The sequence below is a fragment of the Parasteatoda tepidariorum genome, chromosome 2, assembly GCF_043381705.1.
Source record: "Parasteatoda tepidariorum isolate YZ-2023 chromosome 2, CAS_Ptep_4.0, whole genome shotgun sequence".
Classification (NCBI taxonomy): domain Eukaryota; kingdom Metazoa; phylum Arthropoda; class Arachnida; order Araneae; family Theridiidae; genus Parasteatoda; species Parasteatoda tepidariorum.
The window spans coordinates 29,669,440-29,687,207 of record NC_092205.1 but is presented as its reverse complement, the minus strand read 5'-3'; positions in this window follow the sequence as shown (position 1 = coordinate 29,687,207).

Below are 17,768 nucleotides of genomic sequence, written 5' to 3'. Positions count from 1 at the left end.
GTAAAACAATTTTTTTTTTGAAACTGTTAATCCAAAATTGTCCAAAAATGTTCTCACACAACTGCTAAAAAAGTACAATAAACATATTTAAGCATATTTAAGACTATTTGAACTGCAAATTATGTTAGGAAAAAGAAACGCACAAAAAATAAAACATTTTTCAAACGTTTAAAATTATTAAGCACCCAGAAAAATATTCTCGTAAGATTACTATAATCTATGATGATGAAATTTCTAATAAAAATCTTAATTCTGGTTAATAAAACCAAAATTTGCGGTATGTCAACCATTCACTTCATATTTTTTTTCCATTCATGTGGTAAAGGTTTTTATTATTGTAATGTTTCAGGATAATGGTTAAATGGTAATGGTTTACAGTTAAATTGTAATTTTAAAATTATATTTCCCATTTTTATACATTTAGTATAAAATACAAAAATTGAAAGTAAATTTAATGAAATAAATGGTTTTTGTGTCATGCTCTAAAGTTTATCATGATGAAATTACTAAATTTTATCTCATTTACCAAATTTTAATTCATAATATAAAACCATATTTAATTGTTATGCTTTTACTATTACCAAACTTATAACCAAAGCATTTTAGAAAAATTACCGAGCTCTTTAGTGTTACCATTACGGTAAATTTTAATATATTCTAATAGTTTTGATCATGCATTTTTTTACAGAATAAAATGATGCTTTGCTCCAATTACTTGGGGGACAAGGGAATGATACTCAATAAATGCAATGGAAATTTAAAAATTACTAATTTTGTATTTTGACTTTTGACATGAAAAAAAGAAGATTTTCGACCCATTATCACCTTTACAAATTTAACAGTTTATGAAACTTTGACTCATAATGTATTCCATCAAATGTCTTATGCATTTTTCTATACACCTATATTTCTTTAATTTCAAGTTTAGTCTTAGTTTGTGCAGGAAAGCCAATTGCAGCGTGAAAAAAAGTGAGTAAAAAGTTTACAAAAAAAAGCACTTAAAATTGTTTTGTTTTTCAAGATCAACTCACAGACTCAATATCTTTTAATTTTTTTGAGCAGTGTATTTAGATAGATTGAAATCTTTTTGCGCTCTGTTATAGAGCTCATTTATTAAAACGAAAAATAAAAAGATGTATAAAAATTCTTTTTAATTATTGCATTGTAATCATTTTACATGTGAAATTTTTTTGAAATGTGTGCTCGACAAAAATGATACGTTTTAAGTATGAAACATTTTACTATTCTTGAAAATAACCAATGTAAATAGCAACTTATTATATTTTCTTCGCAGGGATGTTATTAATCTGATATAAACATCAGAAAAACAGTTTTGCCAATCTAAATTCACCAAATACATTCTTTAAGTATTAGTATGACTCTCCAGTGTCCTATAAATAATGCCTTTCTTCTTTTAATGTTAATGCGCAAAACATGTCTAAAATATTTTTACTGACCACTGACAATTTGAGGACAATAATTCTCAATTTAAAAAAAATACCGAATCAGTATGCAGTTCATGTTTAAAAAAGTTGTCCTACTTTTTCTTGCCAAGGGGGAAATAAAGTAAAAGCAACTTTCCTTTTAAAACTACAAATATTATATGAAAACGGTAAAAGTAATTGGTCTGTCAAGTAAAGATTATTAAAGGATTTTATAGCTCTAAAGTTTTAAGTTCTTCTCTTTAAAAAAAGTTTTATCTTATAAAATAAGGTTTTTAAACCAGAAATGTTTTACGCTCAGTACTTTTCAATTAATCGGGTCATTTAACAATACTATTAAAGTAACTGTTAGCCTAAAAGCTTAATAGAATTTTTGTATCAAAACTAAAATTAAATGACTAAATAATGAGTTGATTTAATTGTGTGAAAAAATGGTATAAGTAAAAAAAAAAGGCANATCCATTATTAAAATAATATTTCATTTGATTCTGATGATTCCTTCATGGTGTTGCATTTTCTACAAACAGCAGTTTAGATCAAATATGCTGATTTAAGAAGCAGCATTTCATTAATGATGAAATAAGCTGAGAAATAAATAAAATAGTTCTTTAAATGTTATTTTAAGGGAGAATAAGGAGAAATGGTTATTAGAATGCAAGTTTTAAAGAAGTCGAAGTATAAAACGTCGAATAAAAGTTAGTACTAAACAGTAATAGGAATTTTCGCGACTACGTAGTCATCTTTTTTAATGCACGTCAATCTAACACATGCTTTTGGAGGAATTTCCGAAAAAAGTAATTTTTGTTTTCTGAAAGTGAATTGAAAAACTAAATGTACTTTAAAAGAGTTTGACTCAGATATTTCTTTAGTTAACAAAATTATTATTGTGTATTACACGCAGTTTTTTCGTGTTATTGCTCTCAACCAACTTTATACCGTTTGTTATCTCATAGTATAAAGTGATCCTCATCCTTCGACACTTCCTTTTTATTTTTTAGTCCAAGATAAATATGAGTTCTTTTTACTATTCTTTTTAAGAGATTTTGCAAATTTACGCTAGATTCCGTGCTCTACTGTACGTGTGATTTGAATCAACTGCACATGCTCTTTTTCTCTACGTATCTTTACTTTCTGTTGGGATATTTTTACTAAGCTACAAGCACTCTGTTCATTGATGATATTTACTGTTTAAGCCTATTTTCGAATTAATAGCATGGACATGTTACAGCTGGATCAAGAAGAATGCCAACACAAAACGAATATGGAAGATTCGTTTTTAGAAATGTACAAATGAAACACGTGATTTTACTACAGTTGCTTGATTTAATTAAAACAATAATTTTTATGGTTCTTAGTATAAAATTAAGGTTTCTAAGTAGGTTCATAAGAAATTAAATATTCATTCATTCATAAAGTTTATAGAATGGATTTATTTTAATTACACAATTTAATTGGACGAAATTTAACTTTCATAATATCTAGGTCCAATTTAAATGTTTGTTTCGATTTGGTGGTCGAAATTACGATGATATTCTGCAACGTTATCGCTAATTTACGGTTTTTCGCAACATCTCTTATTTTTATTCAAGTAAAATTGTTTTTTTTTATCCAGGTTATGAGCGTTACTAGAATTGACGCAATTACTTCAAATTGGGAGCTTTCTCACTTAGCAATTATTTTCGGGAGCGTACGGAATGTGACGTAAAAGTATGAAATCTTCCTATTTTACTTTAAATTTTAAAAATAACGTCGCAATGTATGCTAACAAAATAACTAATAACACATAACAATATGCAGTTAAATATAGCGGATGATTAAAGGGCGAGCACTAATGCTAAAAGTTTGGATACTTTATGCTTTAGCTAACCCCAGTTTCCACTCCAACGTTTGCTTACTACTCGAAGCATTTAATCCGCATTCCAGTTAAACAACACGGATAAGTGGTTTACAATCTATAAAGATAACCTTATGATGTATAAGAGTTCAAACTGGAAACGGTTTCAACTTTTTGTAGTACTTTTATATTTTTGAAATATTTCCTTATAAATGTTAAGATTTATAACTGGCACATGTAGTTTCCTTCTCATATTTGTTTCATTTTATTTGTTCATTTTTTTGTTAATTTAGACATCAAGTCAAGTACGAGATAATAAAATGAAAATATCGAAAGAAAAAATTTCTCTGAAACAATGGAACAAATTATCATTGCTTGAATAGGGTTCTTTACTACAAGTTTAACAGTTTATAAAATTTTGACTCATAACGCATTCCGTCAAATTTCTTATACATTTCTCTACGCATATATCTTTAATTTCAAGTTTAGTCTTAGTTTGTACAGGAAAGCAAAATGCAACGTGAAAAAAGAGAGTAAAAAGTTTACAAAAAAAAACACTTAAAATTGTTTTATGTTTCCACCGAGGTGCAAGATCAACTCACAGACTCAATATCTTTTAATTTTTTTGAGCTGTGTATTTAGATAGATTGAAATCTTTTTGCGCTCTGTTATAGAGCTCATTTATCAAAAAGAAAAGTAAATACGAAAAATAAAAAGATGTATAAAAATCCTTTTTAATTATTGCATTGTAATTATTTTACACGTGAAATTGTTTTGAAATGTGTGCTGGACAAAAATGATACGTTTTAAGTCTGAAACATTTTACTATTTTTGAAAATAACCAATGTAAACAGCAACTTATTATATTTTCTTCGGAGGGATGTTATTAATCTGATATAAACAGCAGAAAAACAGTTTTGTCAATCTAAATTCACCAAATACATTCCATAAGTATTAGTATGACTCTCCAGTGTCCTATAAATGCGTCTCTTCTTTTAATGTTAATGCACAAAACATGTCTAAAATATTTTTACTGACCACTGACAATTTGAGGGCAATAATTCTCAATTTAAAAAAAATACCGAATCAGTATGCAGTTCACGTTTAAAAAAGTTGTCCTACTTTTTCTTGCCAAGGGGGAAATAAAGTAAAAGCAACTTTCCTTTTAAAACTACAAATATTATGTGAAAACGGTAAAAGTAATTGGTCTGTCAAGTAAAGATTATTAAAGGATTTTATGGCTCTAAAGTTTTAAGTTCTTTTCTTTAAAAAAAATGTTTTATCTTATAGTATAAGGTTTTTAAACCAGAAAATGTTTTACGCCCAGTACTTTTCAATTAATCGGGTCATTTAGCAATACTATTAAAGTAACTGTTAGCCTAAAACGTTAATAGAATTTTTGTATCAAAACTAAAATTAAATGACTAAATAATGAGTTGATTTAATTGTGTGAAAAAATGGTATAAGTAAAGAACAAAGGCAGTTTCACTCGAGGGAAATACCTTTTATTTTTCATTCTAAACAATGTTTTGTTTTAAATTGCACATTAAAAAAACTTCTGATGATGTACGAGTTTTGTTAAATATATCCAACTACAGCAAATATAATATCATTAAAAAGTTACTTGTAGTTGATTTTTTAAAATTTAAATGATCTTGTACTTTGTCATTTTTATAACAATCCTTTAAACAAACGGAATCAACTAAAAACATTAATAGTAACAGCTATTTTCAGTTATTAAACAGGCTTATAGCAGATACATTAATTTTACATTTTTTTACGAAACAAGAGTGTTGTGTAGACACCGTTGCTTTTTTCCAATGGTCTGTAATTTAGTATGTGCCGTGTTCTTTCTCTTCGATGTTCCATGTAATTTTTCATCAGAAAAATCAACCCAACAAATGGAAACAACCTTCTTTGCAAGTGGATTAATTTATTTTGAGTTTTCTCATCGTAATCGAGCTGTTTTAAGGTGAAAGGTTTAATAGTCATTTTTTTAGCCTGAGGGTAGCATGAAGCCCATGTGGGGTCATGGCGGTTCCCTCCGCTTGCTTTATGCACTAAATTTTTATTTTATTTTTTTAAAATAGGACAGTAACAGGAAATAAAGGAGACCACAGTATAAATGTTAAAGGCACTTAAGAAAATTTACAAATACCTATCTTCAGAAATAGTTTATCATATCTGATTTAAAATATATATTATTTAGAACATTCGGAGAAAGAAGACGATTAAAGGAAATAAAGAAAATCACTGTGTTATGAGAGAAATAACCTTTTAAGAGCAATACCACATATCAGTATGAGTAAGTAGACCAGTTAATGAGTACGAGTAAGCTAGACGTAAGTTGCTTGTACTCACAGAGTATGAAACAGCTAGGACACACAGAATATGAGTAAGTTGGAATTCCAACAAAGAGTACAAGGTACATTTGTCAGAAAATCCATTGCTACCAGTACATGTTACGGAACAAAAAACTGATAAATGGTAGTTTTTACGGTAATAATTTCAGTAAAATCATTGAATTACTCTTCGTAAATGTTGTTATTGACGTATGCCATTTAGGCAGAAGGGGTGCGATTGTTCTTGTTTTTCAGTGGCGCCATCTATGGCCAAGAATTTGACTTCTGCCACACCATGCGTCACACCCGTTTATAAAGCCGACCCATTCATACTTCCATTTATTCATTCACAGATAGTAATTTTGACTTGAATCAGAGAACGATCGATCTCCAATCCAGTACCCCCAGGGGTTTTGATGGGAACATGGGAACTTCGAGGACTTTGCGACTCGACAGAATNAATCAATTATTTTCAAAATTTAATATGCATACTTTTCATCTTTATATTGGACAGTGATTCTTAAGATACATACTAAAAGAATCATAATTGAACAACAACTGTGCAAAAGAAAAACCAACGTACATGCCGAAAAATTTAAAATTAAGAATTTTAAATATTTTGCATTTTTATATGACAAACTACTTACTGCAAAAAAATCTTTCGAAATTTCTTTTTGTTTTATCAGCTTTTTTTAAAATTCCATTTTAACGTTCATAGCTAATATAATATGCTTGCATTCAATATAAGATAAAAATAGAAATTTACATTAAACGGCGTGCGTAAGTGAGTTTGGAAAATGAATTTATCAAGATCTTCGAAGATAATTTTTTCGTTTACCATTCTTGAGAAACCAACTCCACATTTCAGCCACAAAATAATCAACTTGAAAACTTTACAGGTGATTCTAAAACGAAGGTGTTTACTGGAAATAACAATTACCGCACAGGATATGGAGTTGTCCTAAAGAAAAACGGAGTAGCACTTAAAACTACCTCAGCGAGAGTCATTAACAACTGCAACATTTACATTGAAGTGCTGTTGGCAATCATACAACACATTGCTCTGACTGAAGGAAGAACATTATCCGATAGCTGAGGTCTTTACGGTCTATCTCTCCTCGTTGCATGGACTAAATGACCCAACACCTAAACTAAAATTAATTGAAAGCATCAAAACACTATGGAACGAAAATTTTACTTTAAACTTGGTCAAAGGTTTCAATGGTATTGGTGGCAACGAGAAGGTGCATACTGCAGATAGAATGACGACACGGTTCAGCCAAGTCCATATTGAGGTCCCAAATCCAACTTCACAGGTCAAACCAATTCTAAGACAGGTCACAATGACACAGGGGAAATTTGATTAGAAGACCAGTGAGAAAGTCTGAAAATTTATAAATTCTTCAGAGTTTCAAAACTAAGAAGACAACAGACCAACTTGTATCTAAATCTATTTTTTAAGGAGCACAGGGTGTTTGCATTACAAATACCAACCCAACTTTCTTCAGAAAAAAGGTTGGCATGCAAATAGGGCTGTACCAGAACATTGAACATTTTATTAAAAATTGCCCGAGATTCCAAACACTTCGTGGCCCTTACTTTGAGCATTTAGTTACATAACATCAATGGTGCGCAATGTTGACATGCAGAGAAAAATAGATATCAGGGAAATATCATCATAACTATTAGCGATCTTATGACTTATAAATCCTTCTCTTCAAATCGACTTACAGATTAAAGACATATTTTGCCCAGTATTATTTCAACTAGTAATCATTAAAATAAACTTCACTTATTACTGGACAAAATATAAATTCTACTGTGTCACTTTTATTTGAGTCTTAACTTCAACTTATTTTAGCTATTGATTCTTATTTTAATTCTAATTAAAGTTTTACTGCTTTTAATTTATCTATTTATATAATTCACTTAAATGATTGTACTCAATCTCTATCAATTTTAATTTACCTTAATACTTTTTTAAGTTTTTATCGCATTTTAAGTCGATTTTAATACTGGTTGTTTTTATATTTTTATGCTTGACTTTATTCAGCACTAATTTTACTCAACTAAACAAGATTTTTAATGCTTTTTAGACTGAATTTTATGAACCATTTTATTATTAGCTCTTTACCACGCTGATTTTAATCTCCATATACATCCCACGATCTTTTAATTTTCATTGAGGGTTTTTCTTTACGGACTTTTAAACAATTACTCTTTTAACTATTTACACTTGATCTTTTAATGATTTATCTTACTTTTCTCTTAACTATTTACTGTTTTAACTTTATATTGTATTAACTGAAAAAAATTTAAAAAAAAAAAAAACTTTTGAATTCCGTTCTACGGTTTCCTTTTATAAAGGTCACTGATTAGCACATAAATTATTAACTATAACATAAAAGTCCAATTATTAGCTGTTTATAATGGAGTTTTTATTTTAAAAATATATATAAAAATTTATCAAATCATGCCTCAAAACTTGGAATTATATTGTATTTAAATGATTAAGAAAAAATTAAAATTGCTCTTTGGTTCAGATCAAAATTACGATCTGTGGATGAATAAATGGATAAATGAATGGGTCCGCCCTGTAAACGGGTGTGCCGTGTGAGTGTGGACGAAGTCGAACTCTTGGCCATAGATGGCGCCACTGAAAAATAAGAACAATAACATCCCCTCTGCCTTAATGGCCAACAACATTTCTTCTTCAGAGGAGAATTCAGGTAGCGAAAAGTCAAATTTTTTTAACCCGAATACTCTATTTTAGGGGGGTGGCGAAACATGTATCTTTAGCGTATATAACTTTAGCAAGAGAAAGAAAATAGTTATTAAGCCACTTTTCTCGAAATTTATCATGAAACACTTATGCTGTTGTTATAACTGCGCGGCAGTATATACAAAAGGAAAATAATTGAAATATTTTATACGTAGAAATTTTTATTTCCCACGGAATTTTGAAAAATTATGTTAGGCAAAAATTCAAAAATCGATATAATTGATTTGGAATTACTTTTTGATGCACCACATTTTTGAGTGTTAATCGGAAATAAAGAATTTCATAGAAAAAGTTCCTCTAACCTCAAATAATACATTTATAATAAATAATAGGAATAAGCTTTTATTTTTGTTCTGTGCTGAAAATTCGTAATAAAAAATAAGCTCAGAACTTTTATGCATTCAAGACCCAATTATTCATATTCCGTAGGTTATCTCCATCAATAGGAGCATTTTTAATGCGACAGAAGATTTCAAATATTGCGTACATATTTTTTTCTTTTATCTGTCTCCAAAATATATGACTTGTTTCAAATTTTACGGAGAAGAAATAAAATATAATGATCTGTTTGAATAACTCTAATATTACATATAATAATTATGGGCACAAAGTGTATGATTTAAAAGGTAGACATCCTATTTTGTCCGTCTGTATGGGCTTCTTCCTATATAACTTTACAGTATGTATTTAAAACCTGGGGTAGCGCAAATACAAATTTTATTACAGAACAAGTTATTTTGTGTTACTGATTACATTTTGACTTGTTATCGATATGATTTAAGTCTCCTTTCCTACAAAATGTTTATTCATACCCTGCTCCATGTTAAAAAAAAGATAATAGCAAACTGTTTTCAAATAATAACTTACGATTCCCTTACTTAGTTTTGTTTTACGTTACCACAGTTAAAAACCATTTTTTATAAAGATCACATTTCCCAAAAGGAATTAGCATTTCGAAGGTTTATGATTCCGTCTCAAATTCTGCATTCACATCGATGAGCAAGCTGAAACTTATTTAACTAATGATAAATAAATTTATTTCTAATGGTAGCCTTTTTTTTTCTTCAAAAAAATTCGGTTAATTTTATTTAACAATTCCGGCAAGAGATTGAAAAATGCTCTCTTTCTCTCGAAGAGAGAGGAAGAGAGATTGTAAAGAGCAATGAATTTCTAGCCCAGTCCAAAAATTCATTGCTATTTACAACGTGTATACAGTCCTGAAGAATAAACAAAAGTTGGAGACGTAAAGCACATTATAAGAATTACATAGCAACCCTCTTTTAAAGCCTCGAGGCTGTCCTCATTGTTATAAATATATTTAAATTATAGGTCAAGTTATGTTAATTTTGAGCTTTTCAACAATTATTGTTTACAATTGCAGCAATAACTATCTTATTCTTAGTTCAATATTTTGAAGAGCAACTTGATAAGCTCGAAAAATTATGTAAAACTAACATTTAAGTTAAGATATTTTAGATAAATGGAAGTATTATTTCAAATGCACTTTAACACCTAGTTCAATGTAAGGATGTGACTGTAGCAAAATAGGAAGACATTTTCAGTCAGAGGTTGCTATGCAATTTTCTCCCACTAAGATCTGCTCTACCTCTTTTCCAAATTTTGCAAATCTTTTATGAATTACCTTTTCTCTATGAGAGACTATAGTGCAAGAAGTCATTATTGTTTGTTATTTCATTACCATTGAATTTATTACGTAATATAAAAAAGTCAACTCAGTTTTCTAATGATATTTAAGATCATTCGTAATATTGTTTGGTAAATAACAAACTACAATTTTTGAGATTTCTTATAATATTTTCAGTTATATATTGGCATATACACCGTATGGTTTTTTTTCACTCTTTTGCAAAAGATTTATTATTATAAAATGTGTAATAAACTTTATATAATTGTTACAAATAAGAACAAATATTATTTTTTCAAAAAATGTAAGAAAACTAATAAAGAATACTAAATTCCATTAAATTTAACAAAAAATGTCTTTTTCTTTCTTTCATCATTTTAAAATATATAATAAACCTTATACAGTTGTAGTCAATAAAAGCAAAGATTATTTTTTAAAAATAAATGAAAACTGATCATGAAAAATAAATTATATTTAATTTATAAGAGAAAAATCATATTTCTCTAACAATAATTCATTTAAGCAATCAGAAATATGCCGAGAGAAAATGAAGCTCTTATTTATTACAAAAGAGTTGCCAAATTTTATTTACTATCATGAGAAAAGAGAAATTATGCTTGGCTTTTAAGCACAATTGGAACAACAGAATTTTGCTTTATTTAGGTTCAATACAGTAAAGTAACCGAGATGTATTATTCATTGAAAAGTCTTTTATTACTTTTAAAATTTAGTTAAAAATAATGAATTCCGTATGAATAAAATAGAGAATTATTTGTTCGAAAAAAGGAAAATTACTTGAGATTGAAAAGAACATTTTAAGTGAAATCGGTTATGAATGTTTAAATTGAATAAAATTTATTTTCATGTTTTAGAATGTAAAAGAAATTTTATATTAATATAAATTTTATTGCTTTTCTTATAAAAAGTTAGAATTTTAAATTTTTCGTTGCTGAAGTGTTTCTTAAAATAATGAATATAATAGCAATCGACAGCTATTACTCAGAGAAAGGTGGGATAATACCGGTAACAAAGATTTGAAGGCCTGTTGCAGCTAAGCTGTGTTACTTAATGACTGTCAAGATTTAATCAAGATATACATTATTAAGTTTAATACTATTCAGTACATCATTCTTGAAAAGTCATAGATGTACTTCCTTTTCTTATAAATGATTTATTTCTAAAACTTTTACCCGGGACCTCGTGTTAACTCTATGAAGAATTAAGAAGTTCTAGTATTTTATTGAAAAAAGTAGCAGGCATTTCCATTTTATACAACAATTTAAGAAAATCATGCATACAATTTCGTGCGGATGAGAGAGTGCCCAACAAAAAGTCTCTAAAAATATTGTTTATTAACCTTTTATTAAAAGAAAAAAGCGGAGAATTATTTTGTACTTAAATAAAAACTACAATTTTGTGTAAAGGGTCTTCAAAAAGTTTATTAAAAATAAGGCTTTGTGTGCTTTGAGGATTAGGATTCCAATAAGTTTTGTCCTGGGGTCCGTAACGCCCTTGTCCAGCCTTGGATGTGGTTTTCTTCTTCGTCCACTGCACTGCAGCTTTCGTAGTCCCGGCATGGACACACATGAAGGAAGAGGGTGACGAACAAGGTATAGTACCTGGTTTTACCCCGCAAACAGAGATAATCGACAGGAAACGGAATCTCCTTATCTGACTAAATCCGTATTGTTTGTTAGGTTATGAATCGAGTAAACGCTAAATAAGCTGGACTAAAAATAATTTTTATAACTGTAATGTCCAAAAAATAAGGATAAAGAGAATATTAGAGCGTTGGCATAGTAATGCAAACTTATTTACACAAACGGCAGTGAAATTATCAACAACAACATGCCAATATGGTAGGTCCTTTTTCACTAGTAAGAGGTCATTTCAAAGTTTGTCCGCGACAAAACAGAACTATTTTATCCAAAATTGAGATACCCGGTTTTTCCGCACTCATCAAGAACTGTATGGCTTCGTTTTTTAGTATTTTCATCACTTTCAGGTGCTTTGAAAACTAACAAAGGAAAGTAATCAGTCACTTGTCAATTAGAATTCTATAGCTTTTAGTATTTAATGATTATGTGTGGAAAGAAATTTTGTTTATCTCTGGTTACATGAGTATTTGCTTACAGTAGTGAAGATCTTAAGTAAAAAACGAAAATGAGTAGGTAATTATTGTCAACTAAAAAAGAAAACTTTTAATAGTTAGATTGATAAGTAATTTTTAAAGTGAGATATTTGATATAGAAAAACACTTTTATAATAGCTACATTTTGAAATTTATTCCTTTCAAATGGCTAGCAAAAATTCAGGAAAGGAAAAACAAGATTGAATAGGAAAATCTCTATTACCAAGACATACACACAATTAATTTATGCTAAATAATATGTATGATCAATGCGATTAATTAGTAATTTATTTTGCATTAGATAGAAACCTGTTTCGCCAATTTGTGATAATTGGAATTAAACTTTTGAAAAAACTATATTAATATAGCAAAGCTGTTGGAATTTCAACGGTGATCAAATTTTTGAATCATTATTGGAAACATAATTTTTTTTAAAAACGGGTAGGGAAAGAATGGTAATTAAATATTATTTGATACTACGAAAAACGTTTTTATCAACTTTTATGTCCATCAATAACAAATCACGAAATTTTCTTGCGCTTTTTTTCTCCTTGTTGACATTAGTCTTTCCTTAAAGCGATATGAAAAATGCTTTACATCCCCCACTTTGTATTAGCCCAATTTCATGTTTAATTTCAAATTGTTTGGTTTTAATGAAAATTGTTTTGACAGATCCTTAATTGTTACTATGCAATGTTCAAGCAATGGTGGTGTGGTGGATTAATTAAAATTGATTGATTGAATGTAGGGTTTAGTGGCACCAAGTCCAAATGAGGACACGCTGCGCCAGACAGTGCGGTAATGAAAATTGAATATGACACCTACTATTATGTTTTACATCTACAAATATAAATGTATTTTAATAAATATTTAAAAATTACACTTTCAGGATACACACGATAAAATTTTATTTGTTTTGTCCACCTTAGCCAGTTTTAAAGACTAATATTTAATATATCAAATGAATAAATAACTTTGTTATTTTACTTTATAACTGGCGTCAAACAGCCGATCCAATTCTGAGTTTACAGCTATCAATACTCAAGCTCGTAGCTTTGAAATTTTGAGCACAATCCAGAGGATAAAAGTACTTGGATTAAGCATTCGGACAAACTAACCATCGTGGAGGACTTTTTGATTAAATTAACCCTCATTTCTCTTCATAGAGAGGAAAACCACGTAAACGATTTGCCCGATGACAAGAGAAATCCAACCCATGATCTTTGTACCACTGAGGATATTTTTATGTAAGTATGTGGTCTGTGAGAGACCGAATCAGAATTAGTATCGGCCTGCCATTGCTAGGATTCAAACCTATGTCACCTCGTTGGATGACTAATGCTCTTTGCCCTGAGCTACCGTGACTTTCGTTACTTATTTATCAGAAATTTTTTAACATCAAGAATTACATCGAAAGCGCAAGAAATGATAATCATTGCTTAATATGTTATGGAAATATCATTGGTCTATTTTTTAGGAATGTTATCGAAGATTTTTTATCGAAAGACAAAAACAATAATTCTATTGAACAATACAAGAAAAGTGTTTGTATGGTTTCTACAAAAACCAATTTTTAATGCTCACATAAATTCAGATTGAATAACATACAATGTAGAAAATATGTAATATACGCAATATGTGTGAGTCTTAAAGTACGTTATGTTTTATTTATACAATAAAATACACAACATGTTACTGGATATTTCATTCCACGCATTCAAAGTGCCAATGTATTAAAGCTTCTTATCTACAATATCAAAAACATTTTTGGACAAAAAAAGTAAAAATATATTTCTAAAATGGATCTTTCAAGAAATATTATTCTCTTTTCATACCGAAAAAGGGAGAGAAAAAAAATCTATTTATAAAATTTTATTCTAAACTCTAGTGCAACAACATAGAAAATTGAGTTTTTGCTTGCAGAATAAGAGTTCTGTATTCTATTGAAATAAACTATAATGTAACAAATACTTTGAAGTTTTCATACTTTGATCTGAAATATTATTAAATTTACGACATTTCGAAACTTTCTTTTTAAAGTAAGTCATAATTTATGTGTCTACAGTTATTTTTACTCTATAGACTGTAAAAACAAAGCGATTAAAAGGAACTTGACTGGACATTGGTAGAATTGTCAGGAGCTACTAAAAAAGAAATTTGTGAAAATTTAAAGTATAAACAATATGAATTTATTTATATAATGCGTTAGATGGAAATAATGTAGACTAATTACTTAAATTACTCCTTTCACATGATTAATATAGCGGTGTTAGAAATGCAGAAATTGGATTGGATTTTTATACTTTAAAAGTTTAGCATTTTTAGTTTTGAAATTTAAAAAGAAAACTTTTCGTTGTCCAATTCCTAATAGCTGACATTTTAATGTTCTAAAATGCTGCTAAATTATAGTACCGTTTAGATATGGGTGCTTTACAATAAGCTGACTCTTTACAAAAACGGAAAAAAATGGCCATAAGATTTTTATTAAAATCATATCATAATTTTCAAATATTAAATTGAATTCAGCTTCATTCACGTAATAAATTAAAAACAAGCTTTTTATGTGTGCAATAAAAGTAAATATCGTTTTCACGAACGCGGTAAATGAAGATAAGTTTTGTGTAGGTGTCATAAATATGTACGATTGAAAAGCTTAAATCACTTATTCCTTATTGCAGAGGGGGGAATAAAAGTATGACAACTATCTTGGAAACTTGTTGATCTACTCTAAAAATTATCTAAAAAAAGCGATACATTAATACATAATATTTAAATTTTTCAATTTAACCGAAAGTAGTAGAGGTTCCAAGAGAACCAATTATCATGAGTCAATTATGAGAGAAAACAAACCACGGAAAATAGCATTCATAGTTTAACAAAAAGTGACTTGTATTTTCTTATTCTATACGCAGAACTTTGATATGCATAAGTATTTTTAAAATATTACTTTTATTCATGTCTAGTGAAAACATTGAAGATTTGAAATTTGTAAAAATAATGTACCTATTATCTCGATTTTTTTCCAAGATTGCTTTCGAAAAAGCTCAATCTCAAAGAAATAACTTTTTTCGACCTTAATTATATTTAATTATTGCTTTTTTAAATTTTATTACTCACAAAGCATGTCAAGCTTCTACTATATTTTTGACGGAAATATTTTTTCGCTTTGTGTAATTTTGAATTTTAATAATTTTTAAGCTTTCGGCAGTGTTTTCATACTTTTAGGATCATTAGGAAATTTTTTTCACCTTGAACCTTTTATTTATTAAGTGTATTTTATAATACTGAAAATTAACCTAAAAACTAATGTTCTAAGTAAATTACGTAACTATCAATTTTAACTAACTATTTGCTCAGTATGTTTGTCTGTACTTTTGTCGGAATGCAAACTTGAATCTCTCATAACTCCAGAACTATTTGCGCTAGGATCCTGAAATTAGGACATCGAATGCAAGGAGCAATTTTAGCCCTCAATCCTGGAATCACCTAAAAAATTCAACTAGTTATTTCAGGAGAGATTAATTTCTGATATCAGTATAGCATTAGCCATTGTCCTAAATTAAATTATAAACTGTTTAGAAAACTATTGCATACTCTTTTAATGTTTAAAAAAATTACAAGCTCAGTAATTGAGGTTGGTAACCTGGCTACATCGGATTAATATTTCTGATTTGTATCTGGAATCACATCCTTACTTTGTTTATTGTTGTGATTTTCTATCATTGCGATTTTCTATTTATGTGATTTTCTCTATTTTCAATTTTTGGCTCTATCTACTCTACAAATAACTGAGTCGATTTTTTTTCTCCAGTTATTCGGAATACAAATGTATCCGACCTTATATGAAGTTTACTATTTGTACAAAATTTACCAAAATAGGAAAGTATTGGTATAAAATTAAGTAAATTAAAAAAAAAACTTAAGGAAACCTAAGACGCATAAAATTATTTTTTGTAAACAACTTTTCTAAGAAGAATTTCCAAAAAATTCTTTTTAATAAAAATAAAATGTTAAATACTTCTGTACTTCTATTTTTTTAATTTTTTAGAACTCTGATTTTTCCCCATTAGCTTTTCAGTTGCTTCTTTACGCTCTTCTTGCTTTTCTTTTCTTTTTTTTATGCGGCAGATACATTTTTTCTTATAAAGGTGGGTGAAAGCTTTCAAATCATCAAGCTCTTTCGTTTCAACGCTATAAAAGCAAAATTCCTAACTAAAAAGTTTTTCGTAAACGACTGGATTTTCCCACGTATTTTCATTATTGCCGTACTCTCAATAGATGAATCAGTGAGTCCTAGCTGTTTTTTTAATTGGTTGTTTTATTTTTAACACTGTCTATTTATTTAAAATAGCAGTGTTCCCTATCTATATATTTTCCATATAAAACACTGATGTCTATATTGTCACAAAATGGAAAAATGTCTTTCTCACGTTGGCAACAAAGAACTGAAGTTTCAAGCGAGTGAGTAGTCAAACGCATGAACGCATAAACATACAAATTTACAAATTAATAAATATTTTCTTCACTGGGACAATTAAAAAGTATTTGAGTTAGAGACTGAATTGAAAAAAATAACAGATTTAAATATAAATCAGATTTTAACAGATAAATTAGAGATAAAATAGTTTTTATTTACTTTGATTTTTAAAAAAAGGAATTAAGTTTATAGGCTATTCTAAAATAAGTGTTATGTTCTATGTTCAGTGAGTGGGTTTCAGTCTTTTTTGCTGTAGCATTGGAAATTTTTTTAGTTACATCTTATGCTTGGTGCCAAATTGAGTGGAAAAAAAGTAGTTCTTTTAAAAAAAATCGTCTAGCTCCTTAAGTTACATGGTTATTATAACTTATCTGTACTTCAATTTTAACCATGCGTCATATTTAACACAATTTTTTTTCTTGAATTTTTAGGCATTTTACTAGTTTATATTAAAACAATGGATTATTACAGTTAAGTCTCCAAACACTGAAATGGACAACTGCGCATTTCGTTAAATTTTGTGAATTATTTCCTTCAAACGTTAATTTATCTATATATTTATCTAATCCCAATATTACGAGCATAGCGAGCAGATGGCAGGACTCCTTAGTATTATGTAAGGCAATAATATGAGTTCATAGTTACAAAATCGATTAAATGTTAACAGAAAAACACTTCGTATAAAAAATCGTACTATGCAGTTTTTATTAATTATGCTTATTAATTTAAGCCAGTTGGAAATTTCAGTTTCAATGACGCTTAATAATTCTTACAGGAGGCCACCAGAAATGCATTGTTCATTGATTCAACATAAGTTTTATAAAGTAACGCACAATATAATTAATTTGAATATTTTGATATTATACTTTTTTCTTTTTTTCATTCTTTTTTCGGGGGAGGGTTATGAAATTTACGAAATAATGTAGGATAAAATGACTTAATTTTGTATCTCCAAACACTATACTATATTTATGTGCATAGTAAATTCCGTGAATTACTTGATCCGAATAATAATTCCGTGATCTATATAAATTGAATAAAATCTTCATATATCAAATGATCCATACGATGCATATGCAACATAGTTTCATAATCTCATTTTTAAACAACGAATA